The sequence below is a fragment of the Saccopteryx leptura genome, chromosome 6 (assembly GCF_036850995.1).
Source record: "Saccopteryx leptura isolate mSacLep1 chromosome 6, mSacLep1_pri_phased_curated, whole genome shotgun sequence".
Classification (NCBI taxonomy): domain Eukaryota; kingdom Metazoa; phylum Chordata; class Mammalia; order Chiroptera; family Emballonuridae; genus Saccopteryx; species Saccopteryx leptura.
Window position 1 is genome coordinate 110,758,898 of NC_089508.1, and position 14,584 is coordinate 110,773,481.

Consider the following 14,584-nt stretch of genomic DNA (forward strand, 5'->3'; position numbering starts at 1 on the left):
TGACATTGGGGGTCAGAACATTCTGAGTGAGGGGTGGTGTCTTGTGCACACGAGGGTGTGAGCAGTGTCCCGAGTCTACACCCACCAGATAGATGTTAGCATCATCTCCTTTCCCACTGGTGACAACTAGAACAGTCTCCAGGCATTGCCAAGTCCCCTGGCATGGCACAGTCTCCCTCACCTCTAATGGGAGTAATTGGATATCAAACAGCACCTTTTCCGTAGAATAAGGTGGCAGATGTCTGATGTCTGTGACACACCGAATGCGGTGTGGGTCCCACACTGAGCACAGCCGTCACACACTTGTCCTGTACCAATGCTTGAACGCACCACCCTGCTCACTGTGTCCACAGCCTAGCATACTGCAAACGACCTTCGCACTGCCATGAGCTCTGTGTTTCCTCCCCACCGTCTGCCTTGGCTGCAAGTGTCCCCTGAGGAGTTGCAGGGCTGACAGCTGCTTCATGCCTTTCTCCATAGAATGGTACGGTGTTTGATGGCCACCCCATACAGTCCTTGTCCCTCATCAATGCTGTGGTGCCCAATATGGTGCAGACATGGCAGGTCTTATGGTAGAAGCTCGCTCAGCGCAGGCCAGCTCGGTGACAGCAGTGACAGCAGTGGCGACAGCAGCAGCAGCAGCCATGGTGACCACGTCAACTGCAACAGTTGTTTCCCAGTTCAACTCAACAAAGAGCGGAGAGGCCGCGGTGAATGTGAAAGTGAACAGATCCCACGCGATCAGTGAGTGTGCCTCTGGGGCCTGCGAGGGCTTCTGGTCTATTCTCACAGTCTCCCAGTGCCCAAGGCTCCTCTGGGGTCTGTCCACAGCATGATTGTCTCCAGTCGATTCCCAACATGTGCGTCTTCTCAGGCCTGAGAGGATTCACGCCCCAGCCTTTATTTAAAATCCTGAGACACGGCGTTCTTTACTTACACAGCCTCAGTTTTAGAGAGTCATATCTCCGTGTGAGCTCGCTGCATGTCGCAGGGATCCACAATAAAGTAGTCACCATCTAGCACACAGTGTTCCCTGTGCAGGCCCCAAGTCCCCCACCCAGCCTTCAGGGTGGAGAATTTTAGCAAAATCCTGATATAAGTGTGAAGCTCCAGGTTACCCAGCGGGCACCAGCACAGTGCATGCCATCTTACTTGGTCTCCGCAAGTCCCCGAAAAGTGTGTCCTTGTTATGTGACCACTGGACAGTGTTGGGCAGATCGGTCAGAAAGCCAACCTTTTACCCAGAGCACCTGCCTGCTCCTCCCATGCTGTCATACACGCAGAGACTGCCGAGGGTCTGAGTTCAAAGTGTGCATGCTTGTGTGCGTGTGTGTCATGCACACAGGAATGCATGCAGGTGTAGGGCTGTGTGAACATTGTGCATGCATGTGCCCCAAGGGAACGAGGATGTGTGAACATGGGGGTAGAGGGTGGAAGGTGTTCTGAGAGCGTGGGGGCATCCACCCTGTGGAGCTCCCCAGATTATGAGGTGACCCCTCAGAAGGCAGCTCAAGATGAAATGCATTATCCCCTCAGATAAACAGAGACCTGAGGCTGTTTTTACCTTTGCCCCCTCTCATGCTGGTGGCTGTCGTACATCAACTGGCATCTACGTAAAAGGAGTAACTATTGCTATTCCTTTTTCAAATTCAGGATAACCATAACACACAGTGGAAGGAAGTTGGTAAAGTAGGTCTACAGTTGTTCATATACAAAAAATAAAACAATTAATTAATAATACAAGAGTAAACTTTCACACCAGTAGACCTCTTTGGCCCCACCTTATATTTAAATAAACGTGACATATTTACTATGGTTTGGTTGTAATCATCAGTCATGATGTTCTATTAAAAATAAAACCGGTTTGTAAAACTAAGGTGCCCGGACGATGACATTCCGCAATCACTCGAAACAGATTGCGATAGATGGCGACGTGGAGATACCATCCAGCAACTCACTGTCCTCCGAGGCCACGAGTCCGAGGTGCTCATTTGTGCCTGGAAACTCTGTCAGTGACCTCCTGGCTTCCGGGTGAGGGCAGCAGGCTGGGGCGCTCCGGGGCGAGGCCTCTGCACTGCTCTCTCTTGTTTGAGCTGCCACCTCGCAGAGCTCGTGTTCCGTTACCTGCCTGGGGAGTCATGCCAGGCGTGCAGACTACAGCGTGGGGCGCCGCCCGCATGGCCCTCCTACGGGTACCTCCGAGTGTGGCCAAATTGTCTAGAAATCCTGGTGCCAAGCCGTATTCTCTGCTGGGTGGGGACTAATGTCAACATTTAGAGTTACACGGTGCAGCAGATATGGGGAGGCTAACACCCAGTGAGGAAAAAATGTAACATGCATGGGTTTGGGTTCATGGCTGGTCTGTCCTCCCAGGTCCCCTTGGGCGCCACGCCAAAACAGACTGTGTCCTGGGCCACTGTCCGGCCTCTGCCCGGTCGGGTTTAGCCACGGGTTACAAAGAGCAGATGGAGAAAATAAAAACAGTGAGCAAAAGGAATGCTGAATGCGTCGGCTTCTCCTGCAGGTCTGGAGAGTTGACTACTCGATATGGAACCTCAGTGAGAACAGCAATGCGGCCTCCACACAAATCGTGCTTTGGCACTGTATCCGGGAAGGGGGACCTGACGTCCCCAGTAACAAAGTCATGACCTCACTGGACTGGAACTTAAGCGCAGGCCGCCTCCCTGACAGCCAACAGTGGGACGCGTGGACTGCCACGAGGGTCGCTGGGGCGGCTCGCGTCGTGGGGGCTCTGTTTCTGAGCGCTCAAGGAGTTACGTCAGCAGGGTTAGGTGTGCGTCCGCGTGGAACACGCCCCTCTTTCTAACTTCTTTACATTTTCCTCGCTCTATGAGTGTTTCTGCATATTCCATCATTTCCTCACCAACACTTCTTTTCTCCATGAGTCACATTGCCAAAAACTCAGAAAAGTCTACCCAGCCTCATTGTAACTTTTGCTGTGATATTTCTTTTTTTTTAAGTAAGAGGAGGGGAGAGAGTGAGACAGACTCCCACATATGCTCCAACCGAAACTCAAGCATCAACTCCTGTCTGAGGTTGATGCTCAAATCACCCGAGCAATTTTAAGTGCCTGCGACTGACACTCAGACCAACCAAGCTATCCTCAGCACCCAGGATACAAAGCAGTCAAGCCACTGGCTGCAAGAGGGGAAGAGAGAGAAAGAAGGGAGAGGGAGGGGAGGAGAAGCAGGTGGTTGCTTCTCCAGTGTGCCTTGACATGAACCCAAACCCAGATGTCCATACAGCAGGCCAACACTCTATCTAATGAGCCAACCAGCAAGGGCCTACCTACATTTTAATTTAAAAAATGTGCACGAAAACTACATCGAGTTTCCAGGATATGAATAAGAGAGCTTCTGTGGGTTTGTTCCAAAGTTGAATTTTTATGTTCATTGGAACAGGTACATTTATGTATTAAATGCTAAATTTAAATGGTTGTATTAACATAGTACTTATTTTTACTTTTCTGTGCCTATGAATACTTAAACCTTTTAAAACCTACAGAACCTATCTCTTTGGTAACCCAGGGACTGCATGGAGTCAAATGGTGTTTGATAAATTTATGTTATTGTTGTTTTTGTTTGTTTGTTTAATTCAGTGAGAGGAAAGGAGGCAGAGACAGACTCCCACCTTCACCCCAACCAGGATTCACCCAGCAAGCCCCCTAGAAGGTGATGCTCTGTCCATCAGGCACTTTGCTCTATTGCTCAGAAACCAAGCTCTTCTCAGTTCCTGAGGTGGAGGCTATAGAGCCCTCCTCAGTGCCAAGGGCCAAATTTCTCTAATTGATACATATCTGTGGGAGAGTAAGAGAGAGAAAGAGGAGAGGAGGAGGAGGGGTGAGAACAGATGTTTCTCTTATTTTCCTTGACCAGGAATTGAACCCACAACTTCCACATGCTAGGTGTATGCTCTATGACTGATCCAACTGTCCAGGGCTGGGGTTGATAAGTTTTTACAGGGCACCCATTATTGGTGGAAGAATATTCTAGTCCTGAGTAAGAGGTCATCTGTGGTGGGTCAGAAGCTGCCCCTACTAAGCTCTGTCTGTTGGTTGTCTCTTTTTAGCCCACTGAGTGTTGGGATGTTGTTGGCGATTGGGTCCTATGATGGTTTAGCAACAGTACAGATGAAAGTTGGTAAGACCTGCCTCCCTTGTGTTGGGGTCCAAAGAGAGGAACTCTGGTGTGGGAACGTAGAGTGGACCGACCATGGCTTTGAAGTTGATATGTTTATTATTGTCGTCTGACTTACCCACCAGGTAACCTGTCCAGCAACTTGGGCCAGCACAAAGGCCCCATCTTTTCCTTGAAGTGGAACAAAAAAGGAAGACTACGTTTTGAGTGCCAGCGTAGACAAAGTGAGCGTTGGCTTAAATGTCATTTTGAATCTGACAACGAGGGTTTCCTTGAAATCTAACGCTTTCTGTTTCCCTGTAAGCAGTCAAGACAACCCGCATCATGCTTTTTGGTTTTCCTCTCTGTAATGTGATTTTACAGTTTGTTTATAGCACGTCATCTCTTGAGTGTGTCACACTGTTCTTTGGACCCATGTGCAAAACTCCCAAGGTTTTTCTGGGTAAGTTCTTTCTGTCTTTGCCTCCTGTTGCCTCAGGGGATGTTTTTATATTTGCCATGAAGAGGAACAGTCAGGAATGTGCAGCGGAGTGGTTTCAGTTACAGTGTCCTGGGTGCCTTCACATAGATTAGATCACATTTGAATTGAAAACTACCAGAAGTGCAGCACAGCGCCATTAGAATAATCTGGATTAAAGGAGACATACAATGGCCTGTGGCAGGTGAGCTTGAGCTGCAGGACTGGGAGAGGCTGAAGAGGCTGGTGATGCGAGAGGAGGCTTCAACTGCCAGCCAGGCCGCTTAGTGGAGGAAATTGAGGTGCTGGCTATATCCACAGAGGGCAGTCACTTGCTACTGGCATGGTTGCAAAGGTCATTATACCTGGTGGCTCCTGTCTCTCCGTTCTTCACACACAGCCTAGGACCTGGCATCCAGCAGGGTATTTGCAAATAAAGGAAAAATTCTGACAACTGCTTCACAGGATTCATACAAAATCTGAAGAAAGACGTGTTCTTAGAATGAATACTCCACCCTTTAGGGTGTGTCTTAGCAGGAAGAGGTTTACTTTAATTCTACTGATAATCCACTTCCCACACCCTCTGGAAATCATGTGATATCATCTCTGAAAAGACAATTATAAGTGACTTTATTAGACAGGGGTGTTGTCACTCTCTCTGTGAGGAAATTCTGAAGTTGAATACAAGAGTGCAGGCAACCACAGAAACTCACGGTGACATCGTTTCTAAATGTGACCTTCCTGAAGCTTGTGAGACACCTGCCAGTACATTAACACCATCACAACCTTTCTCTCTTTCTCTCCAGGTTCTGATGTCAGCACAATTAAAATTCATTTTGCAAAAATGTTCTGAAGCCTGAATAAGGTTGAATCTTTTCCAAAAATACAGGGAGATTTGTGAGAGGGGTGTGGCCAAATCCTGACATCCTGACCCATCTACATACCCAGACTCCACTTTTCTCAGGCGTTAGAAGCCCGGTCTTGCCTTTTCATTTCTTGTCTGTGAGGATGGAGCATTCTGGAGGCTCACTGTCATCATCATGTCACAGCCTTTCCTTGAGAGTCTTTACTGTGATTAGAGAATTGGCCCATGAGCACAGTCTTGGGAATAGACGAATACCTTCTAAACCAGTGTTTTTCAAACAGTATGCTTCAAGATTTTTAAAGCATTCAATACCTGAATATTTAGTGAAGGCACTGATATTTTCTCTTTTAGATAGTCAAACTAATAAAATGACAACAGCCAAAACAACAATAGCCGATTGGTGTTAATAAATAAAAATTAAACAATCATTTTTGTCAGATTAGTGTTCTACATAATTTTAATAATCAGTTTATGTGCCACAAGACAGAAAAGGGTGAAAATTGCTGTTTTAATTACATGCTCAGCAACTTCTGTAGATACTGCAATGTAAAGCCAAGTGCAAACCCTTTGTAAAATTAATAAATTTGTTGTAACCAGTCTCTGAGTCTGGCTTGGATTTTTTCTGTAGTATAACACTTTCTGCAAATTTTTTCTCTCAGGTAAAGTTATTGGTGCCTGAAGGCAGCAGAGTGGAGAAGCAGCAGGCGAGCACGCACCAGGAGCTGCTGTGGTTCAATGTTGCTCATTCGCTGCGAGATGGCACAGGAGCAACTGCCATTTCTAAGAATTTAGGTTTTGGTACTGATGTGATGTAACAATGTGCTCATTGCACCACAGAGGGCGTTGAAGAGCAGCTTTGAAGGAATTGATTCTTTAGCCCTCATCATGTGTTGAGACATGAGAGACTCAGCTATCCTTGGAATTAATTTATGCTCACATCACTTCCTAGTTCTCAACTTTTTCAACATTAGAAAAATACTCTGGGGTATTTTTATTGATAATGTTAGAATATAGCAGAGTGGAGAAGCAGCAGGGAAACAGGGCACAGAGAGGCTGAGCTGCAATGTACTTCATGCACCATGAGAGGGCGCCAATTGTCGGAATGTGTCATGAATTTTGACTTTGGTTCCAGTGCAACACTGCAATGTTCCAATTGCACAGCAGCAGGGCACAGAAGGGCAGGCTCAACACTGTGCTTTGGGGAAGAAGGGCAGATACAGGCGGAGTGGTGGGCGGAGCCACAAAGAATGGAAGAGGCTTTGAAGATGGCAGCCCTTCCCTGCGGTGGCCAAGGAGAGGAGCTGGCCATGAAGATGGGGGCTCGGCTGTACACAAACTGTGTTACGGCACATAAGCGGGTGTAGGTGGGGGGCACAAGCGTGTAGGGGACAGAAGCGGTCGTAGGAACAGTCCCAAGTATCATATCTTACTCAGAACATAGTTGACTGAAGTGATTGTCCTGCCTCTAATTCTTCCACAGAGTACTGTCTCCCAAAATTTCAGTTTATCCCTCCATTCTCTTTTCTGGACCACAATGTTCTCTTTCTCACACCCATATGCTCCTAGTGGCCCACAGTTCTCCTTCTTGCCTATGACCCTGTTTCCACCACACTTCTCTCATTCCACAGTACACTATGTACCCACAATTTCCCAGAGCAGGTGTAATCTTTATCTTTCTCACAATGCTTTGTTTGTTCCACAATTTACTCTCCTATAACTTATGTGCCCTGGCCTGGGATTGAACTCACAACCTGGGTGTCTCCTGATGACTCTCTAAGATAACCTGCCAGTGTCCTTTCTTCATTCTTTCTACTTATGAGTCTCTGTGGCCCACGGTTATGGGTTAAGGCTGTGTCCAGTGATATGAAGCCACACACCACGCTGTACTTATTCACTGAGCATGTGTTCTTAAGCACCTTCTGTGTGCCAGGTGTCTCGTGAGACACTACACAAACCAAGACTCTCCATTCTGCTGAGAAACATAGAAAAATACAAAAGGAATTATGTTTTATTCCACATACTGAGGAGGCTATGAAGAAAAACAGTCAGTAGGGGAAGGAGGGTGGTTTTAAGTAGGGTGTCCTGGATGCCTCCCGAGCACAAGATTACATTTGACTTGAGACCGGCAGAAAACAAATCACAGAGCCATTAGAAAAAATATTGGGGAAAAGAGATGCACAATAGCATATAAAATGGTGAGCTTGACATGTAAGACAAGAAGAGGCTCTGGTGGCCAAAGGAAATAAGAGAAGACTGCAATTGTCAGCCAGGCCATTTATTGGAGTTAATTGTGGTGATGGCTATATCCACAGAGGGTAGTAAGTTGCTTCAGAAATGGCTGCACATGCCACTGTGTCTTGTGGCTTCCATCTCTGTATTCTTCACATGCAAACTAAAACCTGGCACCCAGCAGGGTGTTTGCAAATGAAGGAACAATTCTGACCACTGTTTTAACAGAATCACAAATGGTTCTGTACAAAGGCATGTCTTTGGAAAAATCAAGGAGCCCTTCAGTGTGTCTTTTAGGCAAAAGAACACTTGCTTTTATTCTATTGCTAGTCAACACCCCAGATCCTCTAAAAATCATGTGGCATCATCTCTGAAAAGACACTTCAGAGTTATCTTGGTTCTACAGGGTGGTTGTCTTCCTGTTTTTGAGGACCCCCTGGAGTTGAATGTAGTAGGCCAGGGAATCATATAAGTGCACTGTGATCTCACATCTATATGCAACCTTCTTGAAGCTTATGAGACACCTGCCAGAATATTGACACCATCAAGCCACTCTCTTTTCCTCTCCAGTTTTTGAAGCCAGCACAATTAAAATCCATATTGCAAATGGGTCTTGAAACCTGAATGAGGTTGAATGTTTCCAAAAATTTAGGGAGACCCATGAGAAGGGAAGGGTGTGGCACAGTCCTGACGCATAGCCTGTGACTATATTTCTCATTCTTTAGAACTGAGTTCTTGCGTTCCTATTTCCACTATGTTGGAATGTAGTATTCCACTATCTCACTCTCAAAATCCCATCACAGTGTCTCCTTGATGGTCCTTTCTGTGATTAAAGAAATGGCCTGTGAGCGTGCTCTTGAAAATGAATGAAAGTCTTCTAGACCAGTGATTTTCAAACACTTCTGCCACAAGTATTCTTAAAATTTGCAATACCTGCCTATTGAGTGAGGAGCACTGACCTCTTTTCTCTTAGTCAGTAAAGTTAAAAATGATGACAAAACCAACGCAACAATAGCCATTTGGTGTGAATAAATAAAAATTATACCTCTTCTTGTAAGAATAATATTATGCATAATTTTAACAATTATTTTGTAACCGATGGGAATCAAAAGGTTGCAAATCACTGTTTTAATCAAATGTTCAACCACTTCTGTAGATGCAGCAATGTAATACCCAATCCAAATCCTTTGTAACGTTAATATAGTTGTTGTAACCAGTCTCCCAGTCTGGCTTTAATTCTGTCTGAACAACACTTTTTGCAAATTTTTGCTCTCAGGTAAAGTTAATGATGCCAGAACGCAGGCAAACGGAGAAGCAGCAGGCCAGCAGGACACAGGGAGCTGCGGTGCTGCAATGCTGCTCATTCACCACGAGATGGCGCAGCAGCCTGCTACCCTTAGAAAGCATCCAGCCTTTGGTCCTGATGCAGCCCTGAAATTTTCCCACTGCATCACAGAGGGTGAAGTACAGCTGCTTTAATAGGAATTTCAGCCTTTAGGTCCCTGCTGCATTGAGCAGCGACAGTCTCAGGAATTTTTGAATTGATTCATGTTCACATCAGCGGCTAGATCTCAACTTTTTCAGTATTTGAAAAATATACATGTATATTTATAGGCAGAAATACTGTAATATGCACAAGAGTGGTAGGTCAGTCAGGAAGACAAAGTAGAAGACATATATATATGCACCTCTCGGTTGAAGTTACTGATAATATCAGAAGGTATCAGAGTGGAGAAGCAGCAGGCTGGCTGGGTACACGGAGAGGCTGTGCTGCAATGTTTCTCATGCTCGGCGTGAAGTCAGCAAAGGGCAGCTGTGATCCGGAAATCAGCCTTCGGTAGCACGCAGCACTGCAATGTTCTCATTGCACCACAGAAGGGTGCAGAAAAGCAGGTTTAACACTGTACTTGCAGAAGAAGGGCAGATATAGGTGGAATGGTGGACAGAGCCACCAAGTATGGGAGAGGATTTGAAGTCGGCACCCCTTCCCTGCAGTGCCCAAGAAGAGGGGCTGGCCGTGCAGATGGAAACTCGGGTGTACATTATCTGGGTTATGGTACATAACTCGGAATAGGTGGGAGGCACAGGAATGTGGGGGACTGAAGCTGTTGTAGGAACAGTCCGGAGCATCTTGTCCTATTCAGAACATAGTTTACAGTAGAGAGCGGCCTACCTCTGTCTCTGCCAAAATGTCTCCTGTCAACTCCAACTCCTTGTTTATCCCACCATTCTCTGTTCTGACCCACAATTTCCTCTTTCCCATGATCTATATACTTCTAGTGCTCCACAGTTCTCCATTCTCACCCATGAGCCCCTGCCTTCACCACACGTCTCTCATTCCCACAGTACATTATATACCCACAATTTCCCATACCAGCTGTATCTTTATCTTTCCCACAGTGCTTGTTTTTTTCCACAATTTTTTTCCTATATCTCTGTGCCCTGGCCCCGGATTGAATTCACAACCTTGTTATTTCCAGATGACACTAACTGACTTAACAAGCCAGGGATATTTCTTTCCTTTTTTCTTCTCATCAGATTTTATCTCCCAGAGTTATGGGCTTGGGCTGTGTCCAGTGACGTGAAGCCATGCACTGCACTGTACTTACCCACTCAGCACGTGTAATTTAGTTGCTTCCATGTGTCTGGAGTCCTGTGAGGCATTACACACACGGAAACTCTCCATTCTGCTGAGAGATAGAGCATAAAAACACAAGAAATTATGTTTTATTCCATGTACTGAGGAGCCTATGAAGAAAAAGAGTCAGGAACATACAGGACGTTTTGGGTAGGGTGTCCTGGATGCCTTTTCATTGATGAGATAACATTTGAATTGAGACCTGGAGGAAGTGTAGCACAAAGCCATGAGATAAGCAGGAGGAAAAGAGACGCACAATGGCTTGTAGCAGACTGAGCTTGACGTGTAAGGAAGGCAACAAGGTGGCTGAGGGACATAAGAGGACGCTGTATTTGTCAGCCAGGTTCCTTAGTGGAAGGCCTAGGTGTGCTGTCTATTTCCACAGAAGGTAGTCACTTGCCCCAGAAGATATTTTAAAGACCCCCATGCCTTGTGGCTTCCAACTCTGCATTCTTCACATGCAGCCACCAGGGTGTTTGCAAATGAAGAAATGATTCTGACTCCTTTCCAAAGGACTCGCACTGGTTCTTAGAAAGTGTATTTTTGGAATGATTGTGCAGCCCTTCAAGATGTCTCTTAGCAGAAAGAATACTTGCATTTCTTCTATTGATAACCAACTCCCTCCACCCTCTGTGAACCATGTGGCATCATCTGTGAAAATACAACTTGGTGGTGTCTTAGTTTGACAAGGAGGTGGTTTGCCTGTCTTTCAGGACCTCCTGAAGTTGAAGGCAGGTGGCCAGGCAACCACAAAAATGCACTGTGATATCATTCCTAAACGAGACCTTCATGAAGCTTGTGAGACAGCTTACAGAACACCGACACCATCGCAGCACTTTCTGGTTTCTTCTCCCGGTTCTGATGCCGGCACTATTGAAATGCATATTGAAACTGGGACATGCAGCTGAAATGAGTTTGAATCTATTCCAAAAATCCAGGGAGAGCTCTGAGTAGGGTTTGGAATGGCCCTGAACCCATATTCTTCAACTACATTTCTCATTCTTTAGAAATGTGTTATTGCCTTCCCATGTCCACTCTGTTGGGAATGGGTGTCCCACAGGCTCACTGTTATAGTTATAGTACAGCATCTCCCTGAGGGATTTTAGTGTTTAGAGAAACGGTCCAATAGCATACTTTGGGGAATGCAAATATTTCTTGTAGATCAGTAGTTTTCAACCAGTATGCCACAAGAATTATTGAAACATGCAATACCAAAGTATTTAGTAAGGGGGACTGAAGTTTTTCTCCTTAGATAGTCAAATAAAAAAGGATGACAACAGCCAACACAACAATAGTCATCTGGCTAGAGTAAATAAAAAACAAACCTTTATTTTTGGAAAGATTAGTGTCCTGCACAATATTAATAGTTTGTGTGCCATGAATGTAAAAATGTTGAAAATCGCTATTCTAGACCAAATGCTCAGCAACTTCAGTAAAGGCTGCAATGTAATGCTGGGTCCAAATCCTTTGTAAAGTTAATAAATTTGTTGTAACCGGTCTACCAGTGTGGCTTGTATTATGTCTGTATAACACTTTCTGCAAATTTTTGCTCTCGGGTGAAGTTATTGGTTTTAGAAGGCAGCCAATCAAAGAAACAGAAGACGACAACCCAGTACAGGGAGCTTCTGTACTGCAATGTTGCTCATTCACCACAAGACGGTTCAGGAAGTAGCTAGCATTTGGAAGTATTCAGGTTTTGGTCCTGATGCAGCTCTGCATTGCTTTAATTGAACCACAAGAGGGCGCCATAGAACATCTTTGATAGGAATTCAGCCTTTAGCCTCCATGTTTTGTTGAGCAGCAACAGTCTTAGGAATTCTTGGAATTGATACATGTTGATATCACTGCCTAGATCACAACCATTTCATCATTTGGAAAATATACATGTATATTTGTGTGGATAAATACTCTAATATGTGCTGCTGTTGTAAGCCAGCGATGTGTCTGTAGCAAAGCAGGATATTATTAACTATGGATACTGTGGGCTCTACCGTTTGACAGCTTTTACAACAAATGCTCCCCGGTAATGTTACTAATGATTCCAGAAGGCTGCATAATGGGGAAGCAGCAGGCTACCAGGGCTCATGGAGCTTCTGTTCTGCAATGTTTTCAGTCACCCTAGATTGGCACAAGAAGCAGCTACCGTTAGTAAGAAATCAGCTTTTGGTCCTGACGCGGCACCACAATGCTCACATTGCAGCACAAAAGGACCCAGAAGAGCAACTTTGGTAGGAATTCAGTCTTTAGTCCCCAAGCTATAGTGAGAAGTAACAGTCTCAGGAACTCTTATAACTGATTCATGCTCACTTCACTGCCTACATTTCCACTTTTCTATCATTTGAAAATATGTATACATATATCAGCAGAAATACCCTTATTTACCAGACTAGCAGGTTAGTCAGGTGTCTGCTGCAAAGCAGGAATGTATTTTCAGTGGACACTGCAGATAGCTTTGTAATGTGACAGCTTTTGCAGCACCTGCTCTCACAGTTACTGATGATGACAAAAACTAGCCAAGAGGACAATCAGCAGACAAACCAAGCACAGAGAGCTGCTGTGCTGCAATTTTACTCATGCACCAGAATATGCTGCCAAAATGCAGCCTTAATAAAAATTCAACCTTGGATCCCAGAATGTTGCTGCAATGTTACTACTGCACCACAAGAGGGCTCAGAAGAGCAGCTTTGCTAGGAATTCAGCCTTTAGTTTCTACGCTGTGTTGAGCAGCGACAGCACAGGAATTTTTGCAAGTGATTCATACTCACGTCACTGCCTAGTCTTCACCTTCCCATCAATTGGCAAGATAAAAATTATATGTGTGTGTGTGTGTGTGTGTGTGTGAGAGAGAGAGATAGAGAGAGAGAGAGAGAGAGAGAGAGAGAGAGAGAGAGAGAGTATACATGTTTGTTTATTTTTAGGCAGAAATAATGTAATAGTCCCTGCTGATACAGGCCAGCATGGTCTGTAGAAAAGCAGAATAGCATATTAAAAAATGTTTTTTAATTTTATTTTAGAATGAACAGAAGAGAGAGAGAGAAATTTATACTGGAAGACCAATCTGTTCCTGTATGTGCCCTGACCAGAGATAAAACCAGCAACCTCTGTGTCTTGGAAAAAAAAGCTCTAAACAATTTAGCCACCCAGCCAGGCCAGCTAGATATTATTTTCTGAAGAAACTGCAGACAGCAGTGCCATGTGACAGTTTTCACAGCAAAAGCTCTTGGGTAAAGTAACTGATGATGTCAGAAGGCAGCAGCTGGTGAGCAGAGCACACGGAGCACCTGTGCTGCAATGTTCTTTGTGCACCACTCGAGGGCGACAAAGGGAAGCTGTGATCAGAAATTCAGCTTTAGGTTTCTCATGCTGTGCTAGGCAATGACAGTCTGAGGAGCTTTGGAACGAAATTTATGTTCATATAGCTGCAAAGGATATGCTCACATAGCAGCCTAGGTGTTCACCATTTCATTATTTGGTAAAATAAAAATTATATATATAATATTATATATATAATATATAATATATAAAATATTATATATAATATATATAATATAATATAAAATATTATGTATATATGTGGTGGAGGAGCTGTTTGTTGTGTGTTGGCAGAAGTAATGTAATATGCACTTGACTGGCATGCTGCCCATATGTCTATAGCAAAATGGGACACTTTTTTTGGACATTACAGATAGCTCTGCCATGTGACTGCTTTTGCAATAAAAGCTCCCCTGTAAAGTTACTGATGATTCCAGAAGGCACATGAATGAAGGAACTGTAGGCGAGCAGGCTACAGAAAATTTCTGTGTTGCAGTGTTGAACTTGCACCACGAGATGATGCAACAAGCAACAATCTTTAGGAATAATTTAGCCTTGGTCCCCATATAGAGCTGCAATGTTCCCATTGCACCACGGGAGAAGACAGAAAGGCAGCCTGATTGGAATTCAGCGTTTAGTCTTCAAGATGTGTTGATCTGTTACAGTCGCATGAATCCCTGCAATTGATTTATATACAAATCACTGTTTAAGTCTCTGCTTTACCGGCAGTTGATAAAATAAAAATTGAATATGTGTGTGTGTTTACATGTGTAGGCAGAAATACTGCTGTAATATGTGCTAGAGTTGCAGGTCAGCCAGGTACCTTGCATCAAAAGAGAATACTATTTTTGAGGACATTGAAGACAGCTGTGCTACGTGACCAACTTTACAGCGAATGCTGTCCAGTAAAGATCCTGATTTTGCTA

General features: G+C 44.7%; 1 pseudogene; it reads left to right on the forward strand.

Moving 5' to 3' along the window:
• LOC136377153 (F-box-like/WD repeat-containing protein TBL1X) overlaps positions 1-14,584 on the forward strand; it is a 98,686-nt pseudogene that overhangs the window by 3,303 nt on the left and 80,799 nt on the right.